The sequence below is a fragment of the Protopterus annectens genome, chromosome 5.part0 (genome assembly GCF_019279795.1).
Source record: "Protopterus annectens isolate FY-2018-M chromosome 5.part0, PAN1.0, whole genome shotgun sequence".
Classification (NCBI taxonomy): Eukaryota; Metazoa; Chordata; order Ceratodontiformes; family Protopteridae; genus Protopterus; species Protopterus annectens.
In genome coordinates, this window is record NC_056735.1 from 1,930,691,191 (window position 1) to 1,930,710,896 (window position 19,706).

Here is a 19,706-nt window from a genome sequence, read left to right on the forward strand (position 1 = left end):
GCCTTTCCAATAAAGCTCTGAAATGTTTTATTTTACCCTTAAATAGAAGGTTTACTTCCTAGCTCCACCCCCTCAGTTCACAAATCATTAACCTTAAGTGACCTCTTCTGTCTTATGTATGAGTCCTTAATTGATCAGTTCTAATTTCTGCCTGACTCACAAGAGACAGAGCTGTGGTGTCTTTGAAGTTTTAATATGCAGTTAAAAGCAGGACACAAGCAAAACACAAGGTAAAGAAGACAAATCACAGCACTTAAAATATAAAAATGCAATAGACTAATACAAAATACAACAAATAAGCAAACCAACCTTTCCCTCATGGGAAAGGGTAGCAGAGTCTGGTTAACCCTTTCCAATAAAGCTCTTGAATGTTTTATTTTACCACTCAAATAGAAGGTTTATTTCCTAGCTCCATCACCTCAGTTCACAAATGATTAACCTTGAGTGACCTCTTCTGTCTTATGTATGAGTCCTTAATTGATCAGTTCTAATTTCTGCCTGACTCACAAGAGACAGAGCTGTGGTGTCTTTTGAAGTTTTAATATGCAGTTAAAAGCAGAACACAAGCAAAACACAAGGTAAAGAAAACAAATCACAGCACTCAAAATATAAAAAGGAAATAAACTAATACAAAATACAACAAATAAAAAGCAAACCAACCTTTCCCTCACAGCAAAATGTAGCAGTGTCTGGGTTTGCCTTTCCAATAAAGCTCTGAAATGTTTTATTTTAACCTTTAAATAGAAGGTTTAGTTCCTAGCTCCACCCCTCAGTTCACAAATGATTAACCTTAAGTGACCTCTTCTGTCTTATGTATGAGTCCTTAATTGATCAGTTCTAATTTCTGCCTGACTCACAAGAGACAGAGCTGTGGTGTCTTTTGAAGTTTTAATATGCAGTTAAAAGCAGAACACAAGCAAAACACAAGGTAAAGAAAACAAATCACAGCACTCAAAATATAAAAAGGCAATAAACTAATACAAAATACAACAAATAAAAAGCAAACCAACCTTTCCCTCACAGCAAAGTGTAGTAGATTCCGGGTGAGCCTTTCTAATAAAGCTCTGAAATGTTTTATTTTACCCTTTAAACAGAAGGTTTAGCTCCTAGCTCCACCCCCTCAGTTCACACATGATTAACCTTAAGTGACCTCATCTGTCTTATGTATGAATCATTAATTGATCAGTTCTAATTTCTGCCTGACTCACAAGAGACAGAGCTGTGGTGTCTTTTGAAGTTTTAATATGCAGTTAAAAGCAGAACACAAGCAAAACACAAGGTAAAGAAAACAAATCACAGCACTCAAAATATAAAAAGGCAATAAACTAATACAAAATACAACAAATAAAATGCAAACCAACCTTTCCCTCACAGCAAAGTGTAGCAGAGTCTGGGTGAGCCTTTCCAATAAAGCTCTGAAATGTTTTATTTTACCCCTTAAATAGAAGGTTTAGTTCCTAGCTCCACCCCTCAGTTCACAAATGATTAACCTTAAGTGACCTCTTCTGTCTTATGTATGAGTCCTTAATTGATCAGTTCTAATTTCTGCCTGACTCACAAGAGACAGAGCTGTGGTGTCTTTTGAAGTTTTAATATGCAGTTAAAAGCAGAACACAAGCAAAACACAAGGTAAAGAAAACAAATCACAGCACTCAAAATATAAAAAGGCAATAAACTAATACAAAATACAACAAATAAAAAGCAAACCAACCTTTCCCTCACAGCAAAGTGTAGCAGAGTCTGGGTGAGCCTTTCCAATAAAGCTCTGAAATGTTTTATTTTACCCTTTAAATAGAAGGTTTAGTTCCTAGCTCCACCCCTCAGTTCACAAATGATTAACCTTAAGTGACCTCTTCTGTCTTATGTATGAGTCCTTAATTGATCAGTTCTAATTTCTGCCTGACTCACAAGAGACAGAGCTGTGGTGTCTTTTGAAGTTTTAATATGCAGTTAAAAGCAGAACACAAGCAAAACACAAGGTAAAGAAAACAAATCACAGCACTCAAAATATAAAAAGGCAATAAACTAATACAAAATACAACAAATAAAAAGCAAACCAACCTTTCCCTCACAGCAAAGTGTAGCAGAGTCTGGGTGAGCCTTTCTAATAAAGCTCTGAAATGTTTTATTTTACCCCTTAAATAGAAGGTTTAGTTCCTAGCTCCACCCCCTCAGTTCACAAATGATTAACCTTAAGTGACCTCTTCTGTCTTATGTATGAGTCCTTAATTGATCAGTTCTAATTTCTGCCTGACTCACAAGAGACAGAGCTGTGGTGTCTTTTGAAGTTTTAATATGCAGTTAAAAGCAGAACACAAGCAAAACACAAGGTAAAGAAAACAAATCACAGCACTCAAAATATAAAAAGGCAATAAACTAATACAAAATACAACAAATAAAAAGCAAACCAACCTTTCCCTCACAGCAAAGTGTAGCAGAGTCTGGGTGAGCCTTTCCAATAAAGCTCTGAAATGTTTTATTTTACCCCTTAAATAGAAGGTTTAGTTCCTAGCTCCACCCCTCAGTTCACAAATGATTAACCTTAAGTGACCTCTTCTGTCTTATGTATGAGTCCTTAATTGATCAGTTCTAATTTCTGCCTGACTCACAAGAGACAGAGCTGTGGTGTCTTTTGAAGTTTTAATATGCAGTTAAAAGCAGAACACAAGCAAAACACAAGGTAAAGAAAACAAATCACAGCACTCAAAATATAAAAAGGCAATAAACTAATACAAAATACAACAAATAAAAGCAAACCAACCTTTCCCTCACAGCAAAGTGTAGCAGAGTCTGGGTGAGCCTTTCCAATAAAGCTCTGAAATGTTTTATTTTACCCCTTAAATAGAAGGTTTAGTTCCTAGCTCCACCCCTCAGTTCACAAATGATTAACCTTAAGTGACCTCTTCTGTCTTATGTATGAGTCCTTAATTGATCAGTTCTAATTTCTGCCTGACTCACAAGAGACAGAGCTGTGGTGTCTTTTGAAGTTTTAAAATGCAGTTAAAAGCAGAACACAAGCAAAATATAAGGTAAAGAAAACAAATCACAGCACTCAAAATGTAAAAAGGCAATAAACTAATACAAAATACAACAAAATAAAAAGCAAACCAACCTTTCCCTCAAAACAAAGTGTAGCAGAGTCTGGGTGAGCCTTTCCAATAAAGCTCTGATAGGTTTTATTGTACCCGTTAAATAGAAGGTTTAGTTCCTAGCTCCACCCCCTAAGTTCACAAATGATTAACCTTAAGTCACCTCTTCTGTCTTATGTATGAGTCCATAATTGATCAGTTCAAATTTCTGCGTGAATCACAAGAGACAGAGCTGTGTTGTCTTTTGAAGTTTTAACATGCAGTTAAAAGCAGGACACAAGCAAAACACAAGGTAAAGAAAACAAATCACAGCACTCATAATATATATATAATATAATAAACTAATACAAAATACAACAAATAAAAAGCAAACCAACCTTTCCCTCACAGCAAAATGTAGCAGTGTGTGGGTTTGCCTTTCCAATAAAGCTCTGAAATGTTTTATTTTAACCTTTAAATAGAAGGTTTACTTCCTAGCTCCACCATCTCAGTTCACAAATGATTAACCTTAAGTGACCTCATCTGCCTTATGTATGAATCATTAATTGATCAGTTATAATTTCTGTCTGACTCACAAGAGACAGAGCTGTGGTGTCTTTTGATGTTTTAATATGCAGTTAAAAGCAGGACACAAGCAAAACACAAGGTAAAGAAAACAAATCACAGCACTCAAAATATAAAAAGGCAATAAACTAATACAAAATACAACAAATAAAAAGCAAACCAACCTTTCCCTCACAGCAAAGTGTAGCAGAGTCTGGGTGAGCCTTTCCAATAAAGCTCTGAAATGTTTTATTTTACCCTTAAATAGAAGGTTTAGTTCCTAGCTCCACACCCTCAGTTCACAAATGATTAACCTTAAGTGACCTCTTCTGTCTTATGTATGAGTCCTTAATTGATCAGTTCTAATTTCTGCCTGACTCACAAGAGACAGAGCTGTGGTGTCTTTTGAAGTTTTAATATGCAGTTAAAAGCAGAACACAAGCAAAACACAAGGTAAAGAAAACAAATCACAGCACTCAAAATATAAAAAGGCAATAAACTAATACAAAATACAACAAATAAAAAGCAAACCAACCTTTCCCTCACAGCAAAGTGTAGCAGAGTCTGGGTGAGCCTTTCCAATAAAGCTCTGAAATGTTTTATTTTACCCCTTAAATAGAAGGTTTAGTTCCTAGCTCCACCCCCTCAGTTCACAAATGATTAACCTTAAGTGACCTCTTCTGTCTTATGTATGAGTCCTTAATTGATCAGTTCTAATTTCTGCCTGACTCACAAGAGACAGAGCTGTGGTGTCTTTTGAAGTTTTAATATGCAGTTAAAAGCAGAACACAAGCAAAACACAAGGTAAAGAAAACAAATCACAGCACTCAAAATATAAAAAGGCAATAAACTAATACAAAATACAACAAATAAAAGCAAACCAACCTTTCCCTCACAGCAAAGTGTAGCAGAGTCTGGGTGAGCCTTTCCAATAAAGCTCTGAAATGTTTTATTTTACCCCTTAAATAGAAGGTTTAGTTCCTAGCTCCACCCCTCAGTTCACAAATGATTAACCTTAAGTGACCTCTTCTGTCTTATGTATGAGTCCTTAATTGATCAGTTCTAATTTCTGCCTGACTCACAAGAGACAGAGCTGTGGTGTCTTTTGAAGTTTTAATATGCAGTTAAAAGCAGAACACAAGCAAAACACAAGGTAAAGAAAACAAATCACAGCACTCAAAATATAAAAAGGCAATAAACTAATACAAAATACAACAAATAAAAACAAACCAACCTTTCCCTCACAGCAAAGTGTAGCAGAGTCTGGGTGAGCCTTTCCAATAAAGCTCTGAAATGTTTTATTTTACCCCTTAAATAGAAGGTTTAGTTCCTAGCTCCACCCCCTCAGTTCACAAATGATTAACCTTAAGTGACCTCTTCTGTCTTATGTATGAGTCCTTAATTGATCAGTTCTAATTTCTGCCTGACTCACAAGAGACAGAGCTGTAGTGTCTTTTGAAGTTTTAATATGCAGTTAAAAGCAGAACAAAAGCAAAACACAAGGTAAAGAAAACAAATCACAGCACTCAAAATATAAAAAGGCAATAAACTAATACAAAATACAACAAATAAAAAGCAAACCAACCTTTCCCTCACAGCAAAGTGTAGCAGAGTCTGGGTGAGCCTTTCCAATAAAGCTCTGAAATGTTTTATTTTACCCCTTAAATAGAAGGTTTAGTTCCTAGCTCCACCCGCTCAGTTCACAAATGATTAACCTTAAGTGACCTCTTCTGTCTTATGTATGAGTCCTTAATTGATCAGTTCTAATTTCTGCCTGACTCACAAGAGACAGAGCTGTGGTGTCTTTTGAAGTTTTAATATGCAGTTAAAAGCAGAACACAAGCAAAACACAAGGTAAAGAAAACAAATCACAGCACTCAAAATATAAAAAGGCAATAAACTAATACAAAATACAACAAATAAAAAGCAAACCAACCTTTCCCTCACAGCAAAGTGTAGCAGAGTCTGGGTGAGCCTTTCCAATAAAGCTCTGAAATGTTTTATTTTACCCCTTAAATAGAAGGTTTAGTTCCTAGCTCCACCCACTCAGTTCACAAATGATTAACCTTAAGTGACCTCTTCTGTCTTATGTATGAGTCCTTAATTGATCAGTTCTAATTTCTGCCTGACTCACAAGAGACAGAGCTGTGGTGTCTTTTGAAGTTTTAATATGCAGTTAAAAGCAGAACACAAGCAAAACACAAGGTAAAGAAAACAAATCTCAGCACTCAAAATATCAAAAGGCAATAAACTAATACAAAATACCACAAATAAAATCAAATCAATCTTTCCCTCAAAGCAAAGTGTAGTAGATTCTGCGTGAGCCTTTCTAATAAACCTCTGAAATGTTTTATTTTACCCTTTAAACAGAAGGTTTAGCTCCTAGATCCACCCCCTCAGTTCACACATGATGAACCTTTAGTGACCTCTTCTGTCTTATGTATGAGTCCTTAATTGATCAGTTCTAATTTCTGCCTGACTCACAAGAGACAGAGCTGTGGTGTCTTTTGAAGTTTTAATATACAGTTAAAAGCAGAACACAAGCAAAACACAAGGTAAAGAAAACAAATCACAGCACTCAAAATATAAAAAGGCAATAAACTAATACAAAATACAACAAATAAAAAGCAAACCAACCTTTCCCTCACAGCAAAGTGTAGCAGAGTCTGGGTGAGCCTTTCCAATAAAGCTCTGAAATGTTTTATTTTACCCCTTAAATAGAAGGTTTAGTTCCTAGCTCCACCCCTCAGTTCACAAATGATTAACCTTAAGTGACCTCTTCTGTCTTATGTATGAGTCCTTAATTGATCAGTTCTAATTTCTGCCTGACTCACAAGAGACAGAGCTGTGGTGTCTTTTGAAGTTTTAATATGCAGTTAAAAGCAGAACACAAGCAAAACACAAGGTAAAGAAAACAAATCACAGCACTCAAAATATAAAAAGGCAATAAACTAATACAAAATACAACAAATAAAAAGCAAACCAACCTTTCCCTCACAGCAAAGTGTAGCAGAGTCTGGGTGAGCCTTTCCAATAAAGCTCTGAAATGTTTTATTTTACCCCTTAAATAGAAGGTTTAGTTCCTAGCTCCACCCCTCAGTTCACAAATGATTAACCTTAAGTGACCTCTTCTGTCTTATGTATGAGTCCTTAATTGATCAGTTCTAATTTCTGCCTGACTCACAAGAGACAGAGCTGTGGTGTCTTTGAAGTTTTAATATGCAGTTAAAAGCAGAACACAAGCAAAACACAAGGTAAAGAAAACAAATCACAGCACTCAAAATATAAAAAGGCAATAAACTAATACAAAATACAACAAATAAAAAGCAAACCATCCTTTCCTCACAGCAAAGTGTAGCAGAGTCTGGGTGGGCCTTTCCAATAAAGCTCTGAAATGTTTTATTTTACCCCTTAAATAGAAGGTTTAGTTCCTAGCTCCACCCCTCAGTTCACAAATGATTAACCTTAAGTGACCTCTTCTGTCTTATGTATGAGTCCTTAATTGATCAGTTCTAATTTCTGCCTGACTCACAAGAGACAGAGCTGTGGTGTCTTTTGAAGTTTTAATATGCAGTTAAAAGCAGAACACAAGCAAAACACAAGGTAAAGAAAACAAATCACAGCACTCAAAATATAAAAAGGCAATAAACTAATACAAAATACAACAAATAAAAGCAAACCAACCTTTCCCTCACAGCAAAGTGTAGCAGAGTCTGGGTGAGCCTTTCCAATAAAGCTCTGAAATGTTTTATTTTACCCCTTAAATAGAAGGTTTAGTTCCTAGCTCCACCCCCTCAGTTCACAAATGATTAACCTTAAGTGACCTCTTCTGTCTTATGTATGAGTCCTTAATTGATCAGTTCTAATTTCTGCCTGACTCACAAGAGACAGAGCTGTGGTGTCTTTTGAAGTTTTAATATGCAGTTAAAAGCAGAACACAAGCAAAACACAAGGTAAAGAAAACAAATCACAGCACTCAAAATATAAAAAGGCAATAAACTAATACAAAATACAACAAATAAAAAGCAAACCAACCTTTCCCTCACAGCAAAGTGTAGCAGAGTCTGGTGAGCCTTTCCAATAAAGCTCTGAAATGTTTTATTTTACCCCTTAAATAGAAGGTTTAGTTCCTAGCTCCACCCCCCTCAGTTCACAAATGATTAACCTTAAGTGACCTCTTCTGTCTTATGTATGAGTCCTTAATTGATCAGTTCTAATTTCTGCCTGACTCACAAGAGACAGAGCTGTGGTGTCTTTTGAAGTTTTAATATGCAGTTAAAAGCAGAACACAAGCAAAACACAAGGTAAAGAAAACAAATCACAGCACTCAAAATATAAAAAGGCAATAAACCAATACAAAATACAACAAAAAAAGTCAAACCAACCTTTCCCTCACTGCAAAGTGTAGCAGAGTCTGGGTGAGCCTTTCCAATAAAGCTCTGAAATGTTTTATTTTACCCCTTAAATAGAAGGTTTAGTTCCTAGCTCCACCCCTCAGTTCACAAATGATTAACCTTAAGTGACCTCTTCTGTCTTATGTATGAGTCCTTAATTGATCAGTTCTAATTTCTGCCTGACTCACAAGAGACAGAGCTGTGGTGTCTTTTGAAGTTTTAATATGCAGTTAAAAGCAGAACACAAGCAAAACACAAGGTAAAGAAAACAAATCACAGCACTCAAAATATAAAAAGGCAATAAACTAATACAAAATACAACAAATAAAAACAAACCAACCTTTCCCTCACAGCAAAGTGTAGCAGAGTCTGGGTGAGCCTTTCCAATAAAGCTGTGAAATGTTTTATTTTACCCCTTAAATAGAAGGTTTAGTTCCTAGCTCCACCCCTCAGTTCACAAATGATTAACCTTAAGTGACCTATTCTGTCTTATGTATGAGTCCTTAATTGATCAGTTCTAATTTCTGCCTGACTCACAAGAGACAGAGCTGTGGTGTCTTTTGAAGTTTTAATATGCAGTTAAAAGCAGAACACAAGCAAAACACAAGGTAAAGAAAACAAATCACAGCACTCAAAATATAAAAAGGCAATAAACTAATACAAAATACAACAAATAAAAAGCAAACCAACCTTTCCCTCACAGCAAAGTGAAGCAGAGTCTGGGTGAGCCTTTCCATAAAGCTCTGAAATGTTTTATTTTACCCTTTAAATAGAAGGTTTAGTTCCTAGCTCCACCCCTCAGTTCACAAATGATTAACCTTAAGTGACCTCTTCTGTCTTATGTATGAGTCCTTAATTGATCAGTTCTAATTTCTGCCTGACTCACAAGAGACAGAGCTGTGGTGTCTTTTGAAGTTTTAATATGCAGTTAAAAGCAGAACACAAGCAAAACACAAGGTAAAGAAAACAAATCACAGCACTCAAAATATAAAAAGGCAATAAACTAATACAAAATACAACAAATAAAAGCAAACCAACCTTTCCCTCACAGCAAAGTGTAGCAGAGTCTGGGTGAGCCTTTCCAATAAAGCTCTGAAATGTTTTATTTTACCCCTTAAATAGAAGGTTTAGTTCCTAGCTCCACCCCCTCAGTTCACAAATGATTAACCTTAAGTGACCTCTTCTGTCTTATGTATGAGTCCTTAATTGATCAGTTCTAATTTCTGCCTGACTCACAAGAGACAGAGCTGTGGTGTCCTTTGAAGTTTTAATATGCAGTTAAAAGCAGAACACAAGCAAAACACAAGGTAAAGAAAACAAATCACAGCACTCAAAATATAAAAAGGCAATAAACTAATACAAAATACAACAAATAAAAGCAAACCAACCTTTCCCTCACAGCAAAGTGTAGCAGAGTCTGGGTGAGCCTTTCTAATAAAGGTATGAAATGTTTTATTTTACCCCTTAAGTAGAAGGTTTAGTTCCTAGCTCCATCCCATCAGTTCACAAATGATTAACCTTAAGTGACCTCTTCTGTCTTATGTATGAGTCCTGAATTGATCAGTTCGAATTTCTGCCCGACTCAAAAGAAACAGACTGTGGTGTCTTTGAAGTTTAAAAATGCAGTTAAAAGCAGAACACAAGCAAAACATGAGGTAAAGAAAACAAATCACAGCACTCAAAACATAAAAAGGCAATAAACTAATACAAAATACAACAAATAAAAAGCAAACCAACCTTTCCCTCACAGCAAAGTGTAGCAGAGTCTGGGTGAGCCTTTCCAATTAAGTTCTGAAATGTTTTACTTTACCCCTTAAATAGAAGGTTTAGTTCCTAGCTCCACCCCTCAGTTCACAAATGATTAACCTTAAGTGACCTCTTCTGTCTTATGTATGAGTCCTTAATTGATCAGTTCTAATTTCTGCCTGACTCACAAGAGACAGAGCTGTGGTGTCTTTTGAAGTTTTAATATGCAGTTAAAAGCAGAACACAAGCAAAACACAAGGTAAAGAAAACAAATCACAGCACTCAAAATATAAAAAGGCAATAAACTAATACAAAATACAACAAATAAAAAGCAAACCAACCTTTCCCTCACAGCAAAGTGTAGCCGAGTCTGGGTGAGCCTTTCTAATAAAGCTCTGAAATGTTTTATTTTACCCCTTAAATAGAAGGTTTAGTTCCTAGCTCCCCCCCTCAGTTCACAAATGATTACCCTTAAGTGACCTCTTCTGTCTTATGTATGAGTCCTTAATTGATCAGTTCTAATTTCTGCCTGACTCACAAGAGACAGAGCTGTGGTGTCTTTGAAGTTTTAATATGCAGTTAAAAGCAGAACACAAGCAAAACACAAGGTAAAGAAAACAAATCACAGCACTCAAAATATAAAAAGGCAATAAACTAATACAAAATACAACAAATAAAAAGCAAACCAACCTTTCCCTCACAGCAAAGTGTAGCAGAGTCTGGGTGAGCCTTTCCAATAAAGCTCTGAAATGTTTTATTTTACCCCTTAAATAGAAGGTTTAGTTCCTAGCTCCACCCCTCAGTTCACAAATGATTAACCTTAAGTGACCTCTTCTGTCTTATGTATGAGTCCTTAATTGATCAGTTCTAATTTCTGCCTGACTCACAAGAGACAGAGCTGTGGTGTCTTTTGAAGTTTTAATATGCAGTTAAAAGCAGAACACAAGCAAAACACAAGGTAAAGAAAACAAATCACAGCACTCAAAATATAAAAAGGCAATAAACTAATACAAAATACAACAAATAAAAAGCAAACCAACCTTTCCCTCACAGCAAAGTGTAGCAGAGTCTGGGTGAGCCTTTCCAATAAAGCTCTGAAATGTTTTATTTTACCCCTTAAATAGAAGGTTTAGTTCCTAGCTCCACCCCCTCAGTTCACAAATGATTAACCTTAAGTGACCTCTTCTGTCTTATGTATGAGTCCTTAATTGATCAGTTCTAATTTCTGCCTGACTCACAAGAGACAGAGCTGTGGTGTCTTTTGAAGTTTTAATATGCAGTTAAAAGCAGAACACAAGCAAAACACAAGGTAAAGAAAACAAATCACAGCACTCAAAATATAAAAAGGCAATAAACTAATACAAAATACAACAAATAAAATCAAACCAACCTTTCCCTCACAGCAAAGTGTAGCAGAGTCTGGGTGAGCCTTTCAAATAAAGCTCTGAAATGTTTTATTTTACCCCTTAAATAGAAGGTTTAGTTCCTAGCTCCACCCCCTCAGTTCACAAATGATTAACCTTAAGTGACCTCTTCTGTCTTATGTATGAGTCCTTAATTGATCAGTTCTAATTTCTGCCTGACTCACAAGAGACAGAGCTGTGGTGTCTTTTGAAGTTTTAATATACAGTTAAAAGCAGAACACAAGCAAAACACAAGGTAAAGAAAACAAATTGCAGCACTCAAAATATAAAAAAGGCAACAAACTAATACAAAATACAACAAATAAAAAGAAAACCACCTTTCCCTCACAGCAAAGTGTAGCAGAGTCTGGGTGAGCCTTTCCAATAAAGCTCTGAAATGTTTTATTTTACCCCTTAAATAGAAGGTTTAGTTCCTAGCTCCACCCCTCAGTTCACAAATGATTAACCTTAAGTGACCTCTTCTGTCTTATGTATGAGTCCTTAACTGATCAGTTCTAATTTCTGCCTGACTCACAAGAGACAGAGCTGTGGTGTCTTTTGAAGTTTTAATATGCAGTTAAAAGCAGAACAAAAGCAAAACACAAGGTAAAGAAAACAAATCACAGCACTCAAAATATAAAAAGGCAATAAACTAATACAAAATACAACAAATAAAAGCAAACCAACCTTTCCCTCACAGCAAAGTGTAGCAGAGTCTGGGTGAGCCTTTCCAATAAAGCTCTGAAATGTTTTATTTTACCCCTTAAATAGAAGGTTTAGTTCCTAGCTCCACCCCCTCAGTTCACAAATGATTAACCTTAAGTGACCTCTTCTGTCTTATGTATGAGTCCTTAATTGATCAGTTCTAATTTCTGCCTGACTCACAAGAGACAGAGCTGTGGTGTCTTTTGAAGTTTTAATATGCAGTTAAAAGCAGAACACAAGCAAAACACAAGGTAAAGAAAACAAATCACAGCACTCAAAATATAAAAAGGCAATAAACTAATACAAAATACAACAAATAAAAGCAAACCAACCTTTCCCTCACAGCAAAGTGTAGCAGAGTCTGGGTGAGCCTTTCCAATAAAGCTCTGAAATGTTTTATTTTACCCCTTAAATAGAAGGTTTAGTTCCTAGCTCCACCCCTCAGTTCACAAATGATTAACCTTAAGTGACCTCTTCTGTCTTATGTATGAGTCCTTAATTGATCAGTTCTAATTTCTGCCTGACTCACAAGAGACAGAGCTGTGGTGTCTTTGGAAGTTTTAATATGCAGTTAAAAGCAGAACACAAGCAAAACACAAGGTAAAGAAAACAAATCACAGCACTCAAAATATAAAAAGGCAATAAACTAATACAAAATACAACAAATAAAAGCAAACCAACCTTTCCCTCACAGCAAAGTGTAGCAGAGTCTGGGTGAGCCTTTCCAATAAAGCTCTGAAATGTTTTATTTTACCCCTTAAATAGAAGGTTTAGTTCCTAGCTCCACCCCTCAGTTCACAAATGATTAACCTTAAGTGACCTCTTCTGTCTTATGTATGAGTCCTTAATTGATCAGTTCTAATTTCTGCCTGACTCACAAGAGACAGAGCTGTGGTGTCTTTTGAAGTTTTAATATGCAGTTAAAAGCAGAACACAAGCAAAACACAAGGTAAAGAAAACAAATCACAGCACTCAAAATATAAAAAGGCAATAAACTAATACAAAATACAACAAATAAAAAGCAAACCAACCTTTCCCTCACAGCAAAGTGTAGCAGAGTCTGGGTGAGCCTTTCCAATAAAGCTCTGAAATGTTTTATTTTACCCTTTAAATAGAAGGTTTAGTTCCTAGCTCCACCCCTCAGTTCACAAATGATTAACCTTAAGTGACCTCTTCTGTCTTATGTATGAGTCCTTAATTGATCAGTTCTAATTTCTGCCTGACTCACAAGAGACAGAGCTGTGGTGTCTTTTGAAGTTTTAATATGCAGTTAAAAGCAGAACACAAGCAAAACACAAGGTAAAGAAAACAAATCACAGCACTCAAAATATAAAAAGGCAATAAACTAATACAAAATACAACAAATAAAAAGCAAACCACCTTTCCCTCACAGCAAAGTGTATTAGAGACTTGGTGAGCCTTTCCAATAAAGCTCTGAAATGTTTTATTTTACCCCTTAAATAGAAGGTTTAGTTCCTAGCTCCACCCCCTCAGTTCACAAATGATTAACCTTAAGTGACCTCTTCTGTCTTATGTATGAGTCCTTAACTGATCAGTTCTAATTTCTGCCTGACTCACAAGAGACAGAGCTGTGGTGTCTTTTGAAGTTTTAATATGCAGTTAAAAGCAGAACAAAAGCAAAACACAAGGTAAAGAAAACAAATCACAGCACTCAAAATATAAAAAGGCAATAAACTAATACAAAATACAACAAATAAAAAGCAAACCAACCTTTCCCTCACAGCAAAGTGTAGCAGAGTCTGGGTTAGCCTTTTAAATAAAACTCTGAAATGTTTTATTTTACCCCTTATATAGAAGGTTTAGTTCCTAGCTCCACCCCTCAGTTCACAAATGATTAACCTTAAGTGACCTCTTCTGTCTTATGTATGAGTCCTTAATTGATCAGTTCTAATTTCTGCCTGACTCACAAGAGACAGAGCTGTGGTGTCTTTTGAAGTTTTAATATGCAGTTAAAAGCAGAACACAAGCAAAACACAAGGTAAGGAAAACAAATCACAGCACTCAAAATATAAAAAGGCAATAAACTAATACAAAATACAACAAATAAAAAGCAAACCAACCTTTCCCTCACAGCAAAGTGTAGCAGAGTCTGGGTGAGCCTTTCTAATAAATCTCTGAAATGTTTTATTTTACCCTTAAATAGAAGGTTTAGTTCCTAGCTCCACCCCCTCAGTTCACAAATGATTAACCTTAAGTGACCTCTTCTGTCTTATGTATGAGTCCTTAATTGATCAGTTCTAATTTCTGCCTGACTCACAAGAGACAGAGCTGTGGTGTCTTTTGAAGTTTTAATATGCAGTTAAAAGCAGAACACAAGCAAAACACAAGGTAAAGAAAACAAATCACAGCACTCAAAATATAAAAAGGCAATAAACTAATACAAAATACAACAAATAAAAGCAAACCAACCTTTCCCTCACAGCAAAGTGTAGCAGAGTCTGGGTGAGCCTTTCCAATAAAGCTCTGAAATGTTTTATTTTACCCCTTAAATAGAAGGTTTAGTTCCTAGCTCCACCCCTCAGTTCACAAATGATTAACCTTAAGTGACCTCTTCTGTCTTATGTATGAGTCCTTAATTGATCAGTTCTAATTTCTGCCTGACTCACAAGAGACAGAGCTGTGGTGTCTTTTGAAGTTTTAATATGCAGTTAAAAGCAGAACACAAGCAAAACACAAGGTAAAGAAAACAAATCACAGCACTCAAAATATAAAAAGGCAATAAACTAATACAAAATACAACAAATAAAAAGCAAACCAACCTTTCCCTCACAGCAAAGTGTAGCAGAGTCTGGGTGAGCCTTTCCAATAAAGCTCTGAAATGTTTTATTTTACCCCTTAAATAGAAGGTTTAGTTCCTAGCTCCACCCCTCAGTTCACAAATGATTAACCTTAAGTGACCTCTTCTGTCTTATGTATGAGTCCTTAATTGATCAGTTCTAATTTCTGCCTGACTCACAAGAGACAGAGCTGTGGTGTCTTTGAAGTTTTAATATGCAGTTAAAAGCAGAACACAAGCAAAACACAAGGTAAAGAAAACAAATCACAGCACTCAAAATATAAAAAGGCAATAAACTAATACAAAATACAACAAATAAAAAGCAAACCAACCTTTCCCTCACAGCAAAGTGTAGCAGAGTCTGGGTGAGCCTTTCCAATAAAGCTCTGAAATGTTTTATTTTACCCCTTAAATAGAAGGTTTAGTTCCTAGCTCCACCCCCTCAGTTCACAAATGATTAACCTTAAGTGACCTCTTCTGTCTTATGTATGAGTCCTTAATTGATCAGTTCTAATTTCTGCCTGACTCACAAGAGACAGAGCTGTGGTGTCTTTTGAAGTTTTAATATGCAGTTAAAAGCAGAACACAAGCAAAACACAAGGTAAAGAAAACAAATCACAGCACTCAAAATATAAAAAGGCAATAAACTAATACAAAATACAACAAATAAAAAGCAAACCAACCTTTCCCTCACAGCAAAGTGTAGCAGAGTCTGGGTGAGCCTTTCCAATAAAGCTCTGAAATGTTTTATTTTACCCCTTAAATAGAAGGTTTAGTTCCTAGCTCCACCCCTCAGTTCACAAATGATTAACCTTAAGTGACCTCTTCTGTCTTATGTATGAGTCCTTAATTGATCAGTTCTAATTTCTGCCTGACTCACAAGAGACAGAGCTGTGGTGTCTTTTGAAGTTTTAATATGCAGTTAAAAGCAGAACACAAGCAAAACACAAGGTAAAGAAAACAAATCACAGCACTCAAAATATAAAAAGGCAATAAACTAATACAAAATTCAACAAATAAAAAGCAAACCAATCTTTCCTCACAGCAAAGTGTAGCAGAGTCTGGGTGAGCCTTTCCAATAAAGCTCTGAAATGTTTTATTTTACCCCTTAAATAGAAGGTTTAGATCCTAGCTCCACCCCTCAGTTCTCAACTGATTAACCTTAAGTGACCTCTTCTGTCTTATGTATGAGTCCTTAATTGATCAGTTCTAATTTCTGCCTGACTCACAAGAGACAGAGCTGTGGTGTCTTTTGAAGTTTTAATATGCAGTTAAAAGCAGAACACAAGCAAAACACAAGGTAAAGAAAACAAATCACAGCACTCAAAATATAAAAAGGCAATAAACTAATACAAAATACAACAAATAAAAAGCAAACCAACCTTTCCCTCACAGCAAAGTGTAGCAGAGTCTGGGTGAGCCTTTCCAATAAAGCTCTGAAATGTTTTATTTTACCCCTTAAATAGAAGGTTTAGTTCCTAGCTCCACCCCTCAGTTCACAAATGATTAACCTTAAGTGACCTCTTCTGTCTTATGTATGAGTCCTTAATTGATCACTTCTAATTTCTGCCTGACTCACAAGAGACAGAGCTGTGGTGTCTTTTGAAGTTTTAATATGCAGTTAAAAGCAGAACACAAGCAAAATACAAGGTAAAGAAAACAAATCACAGCACTCAGAATATAAAAAGGCAATAAACTAATACAAAATACAACAAGTAAAAGCAAACCAACCTTTCCCTCACAGCAAAGTGTAGCAGAGTCTGGGTAAGCCTTTCCAATAAATCTCTGAAATGTTTTATTTTACCCCTTAAATAGAAGGTTTAGTTCCTAGCTCCACCCCTCAGTTCACAAATGATTAACCTTAAGTGACCTCTTCTGTCTTATGTATGAGTCCTTAATTGATCAGTTCTAATTTCTGCCTGACTCACAAGAGACAGAGCTGTGGTGTCTTTTGAAGTTTTAATATGCAGTTAAAAGCAGAACACAAGCAAAACACAAGGTAAAGAAAACAAATCACAGCACTCAAAATATGAAAAGACACTAAACAAATACAAAATACAACAAATAAAAGCAAACCAACCTTTCCCTCACAGCAAAGTGTAGCAGAGTCTGGGTGAGCCTTTCCAATAAAGCTCTGAAATGTTTTATTTTACCCCTTAAATAGAAGGTTTAGTTCCTAGCTCCACCCCTCAGTTCACAAATGATTAACCTTAAGTGACCTCTTCTGTCTTATGTATGAGTCCTTAATTGATCAGTTCTAATTTCTGCCTGACTCACAAGAGACAGAGCTGTGGTGTCTTTTGAAGTTTTAATATGCAGTTAAAAGCAGAACACAAGCAAAACACAAGGTAAAGAAAACAAATCACAGCACTCAAAATATAAAAAGGCAATAAACTAATACAAAATACAACAAATAAAAGCAAACCAACCTTTCCCTCACAGCAAAGTGTAGCAGAGTCTGGGTGAGCCTTTCCAATAAAGCTCTGAAATGTTTTATTTTACCCCTTAAATAGAAGGTTTAGTTCCTAGCTCCACCCCCTCAGTTCACAAATGATTAACCTTAAGTGACCTCTTCTGTCTTATGTATGAGTCCTTAATTGATCAGTTCTAATTTCTGCCTGACTCACAAGAAACAGAGCTGTGGTGTCTTTTGAAGTTTTAATATGCAGTTAAAAGCAGAACACAAGCAAAACACAAGGTAAAGAAAACAAATCACAGCACTCAAAATATAAAAAGCAATAAACTAATACAAAATACAACAAATAAAAAGCAAACCAACTTTTCCCTCACATCAAAGTGTAGCAAAGTCTGGTGAGCCTTTCCAATAACAGTCTGAAAGGTTTTATTTTACTCCTTAAAATAAAGTTTAGTTCCTAGCTCCACCCCCTCTGTTCACAAATGATTAACCTTAAGTGACCTCTTCTATCTTATGCATGAGTCCTTAACTGATCAGTTATAATTTCTGCCTGACTCACAAGAAACAGATCTGTGGTGTCTTTTGAAGTTTTAATATGCAGTGAAAAGCAGAACACAAGCAAAACACAAGGTAAAGAAAACAAATCACAGCACTCAAAATATAAAAAGGCAATAAACTAATACAAAATACAACAAATAAAAAGCAAACCAACCTTTCCCTCACAGCAAAGTGTAGCAGAGTCTGGGTGAGCCTTTCCAATAAAGCTCTGAAATGTTTTATTTTACCCCTTAAATAGAAGGTTTAGTTCCTAGCTCCACCCCTCAGTTCACAAATGATTAACCTTAAGTGACCTCTTCTGTCTTATGTATGAGTCCTTAATTGATCAGTTCTAATTTCTGCCTGACTCACAAGAGACAGAGCTGTGGTGTCTTTTGAAGTTTTAATATGCAGTTAAAAGCAGAACACAAGCAAAACACAAGGTAAAGAAAACAAATCACAGCACTCAAAATATAAAAAGGCAATAAACTAATACAAAATACAACAAATAAAAAGCAAACCAACCTTTCCCTCACAGCAAAGTGTAGCAGAGTCTGGGTGAGCCTTTCCAATAAAGCTCTGAAATGTTTTATTTTACCCCTTAAATAGAAGGTTTAGTTCCTAGCTCCACCCCTCAGTTCACAAATGATTAACCTTAAGTGACCTCTTCTGTCTTATGTATGAGTCCTTAATTGATCAGTTCTAATTTCTGCCTGACTCACAAGAGACAGAGCTGTGGTGTCTTTTGAAGTTTTAATATGCAGTTAAAAGCAGAACACAAGCAAAACACAAGTTAAAGAAAAGAAATCACAGCACTAATAATATAAAAAGACAATAAACTAACACAAAACACAACAAATAAAAATCAAACCAACCTTTCCCCTCATAGCAAAGTGTAGCAGAGGCTGGGTGAGCTTTTCCAATAAAGCTCTAAAATGTTTTATTTTACCCCTTAAATAGAAGGTTTAGTTCCTAGGTCAGTTCACAAATGATTAAGCTTAAGTGACCTCTTCTGTCTTATGTATGAGTCCTTAATTGATCAGTTCTAATTTCTGCCTGACTCAGAAGAGACAGAGTATGGGGTATTTTGAAGTTTTAATATGCAGTTAAGAGCAGAAGACAAGCAAAACACAAGGTAAAGAAAACAAATCACAGCACTCAAAGTATAAAAGGCAATAAACTAAAACAAAATACAACAAAAAAAGTCAAACCAACCTTTCCCCTCACTGCAAAGTATAGTAGAGTCTGGGTGAGCCTTTCCAATAAAGCTCTGAAATGTTTTATTTTACCCCTTAAATAGAAGGATTGGTTACTAGCTCCACCCCTCAGTTCACAAATGATTAACCTTAAGTGACCTCTTCTGTCTTATGTATGAGTCCTTAATTGATCAGTTCTAATTTCTGCCTGACTCACAAGAGACAGAGCTGTGGTGTCTTTTGAAGTTTTAATATGCAGTTAAAAGCAGAACACAAGCAAAACACAAGGTAAAGAAAACAAATCACAGCACTCAAAATATAAAAAGGCAATAAACTAATACAAAATACAACAAATAAAAGCAAACCAACCTTTCCCTCACAGCAAAGTGTAGCAGAGTCTGGGTGAGCCTTTCCAATAAAGCTCTGAAATGTTTTATTTTACCCTTTAAATAGAAGGTTTAGTTCCTAGCTCCACCCCCTCAGTTCACAAATGATTAACCTTAAGTGACCTCTTCTGTCTTATGTATGAGTCCTTAATTGATCAGTTCTAATTTCTGCCTGACTCACAAGAGACAGAGCTGTGGTGTCTTTGAAGTTTTAATATGCAGTTAAAAGCAGAACACAAGCAAAACACAAGGTAAAGAAAACAAATCACAGCACTCAAAATATAAAAAAGCAATAAACTAATACAAAATACAGCAAATAAAAAGCAAATCAATCTTTCAATCACAGCAAAGTGTAGTAGCTTCCGGTTGAGCCTTTCTAATAAAGCTCTGAAATGTTTTATTTTACCCTTTAAATAGAAGGCTTAGTTCCTCACTCCACCTCCAGTTCACAAATGATTAACCTTAAGTGACCACTTCTGTCTTATGTTTATGTC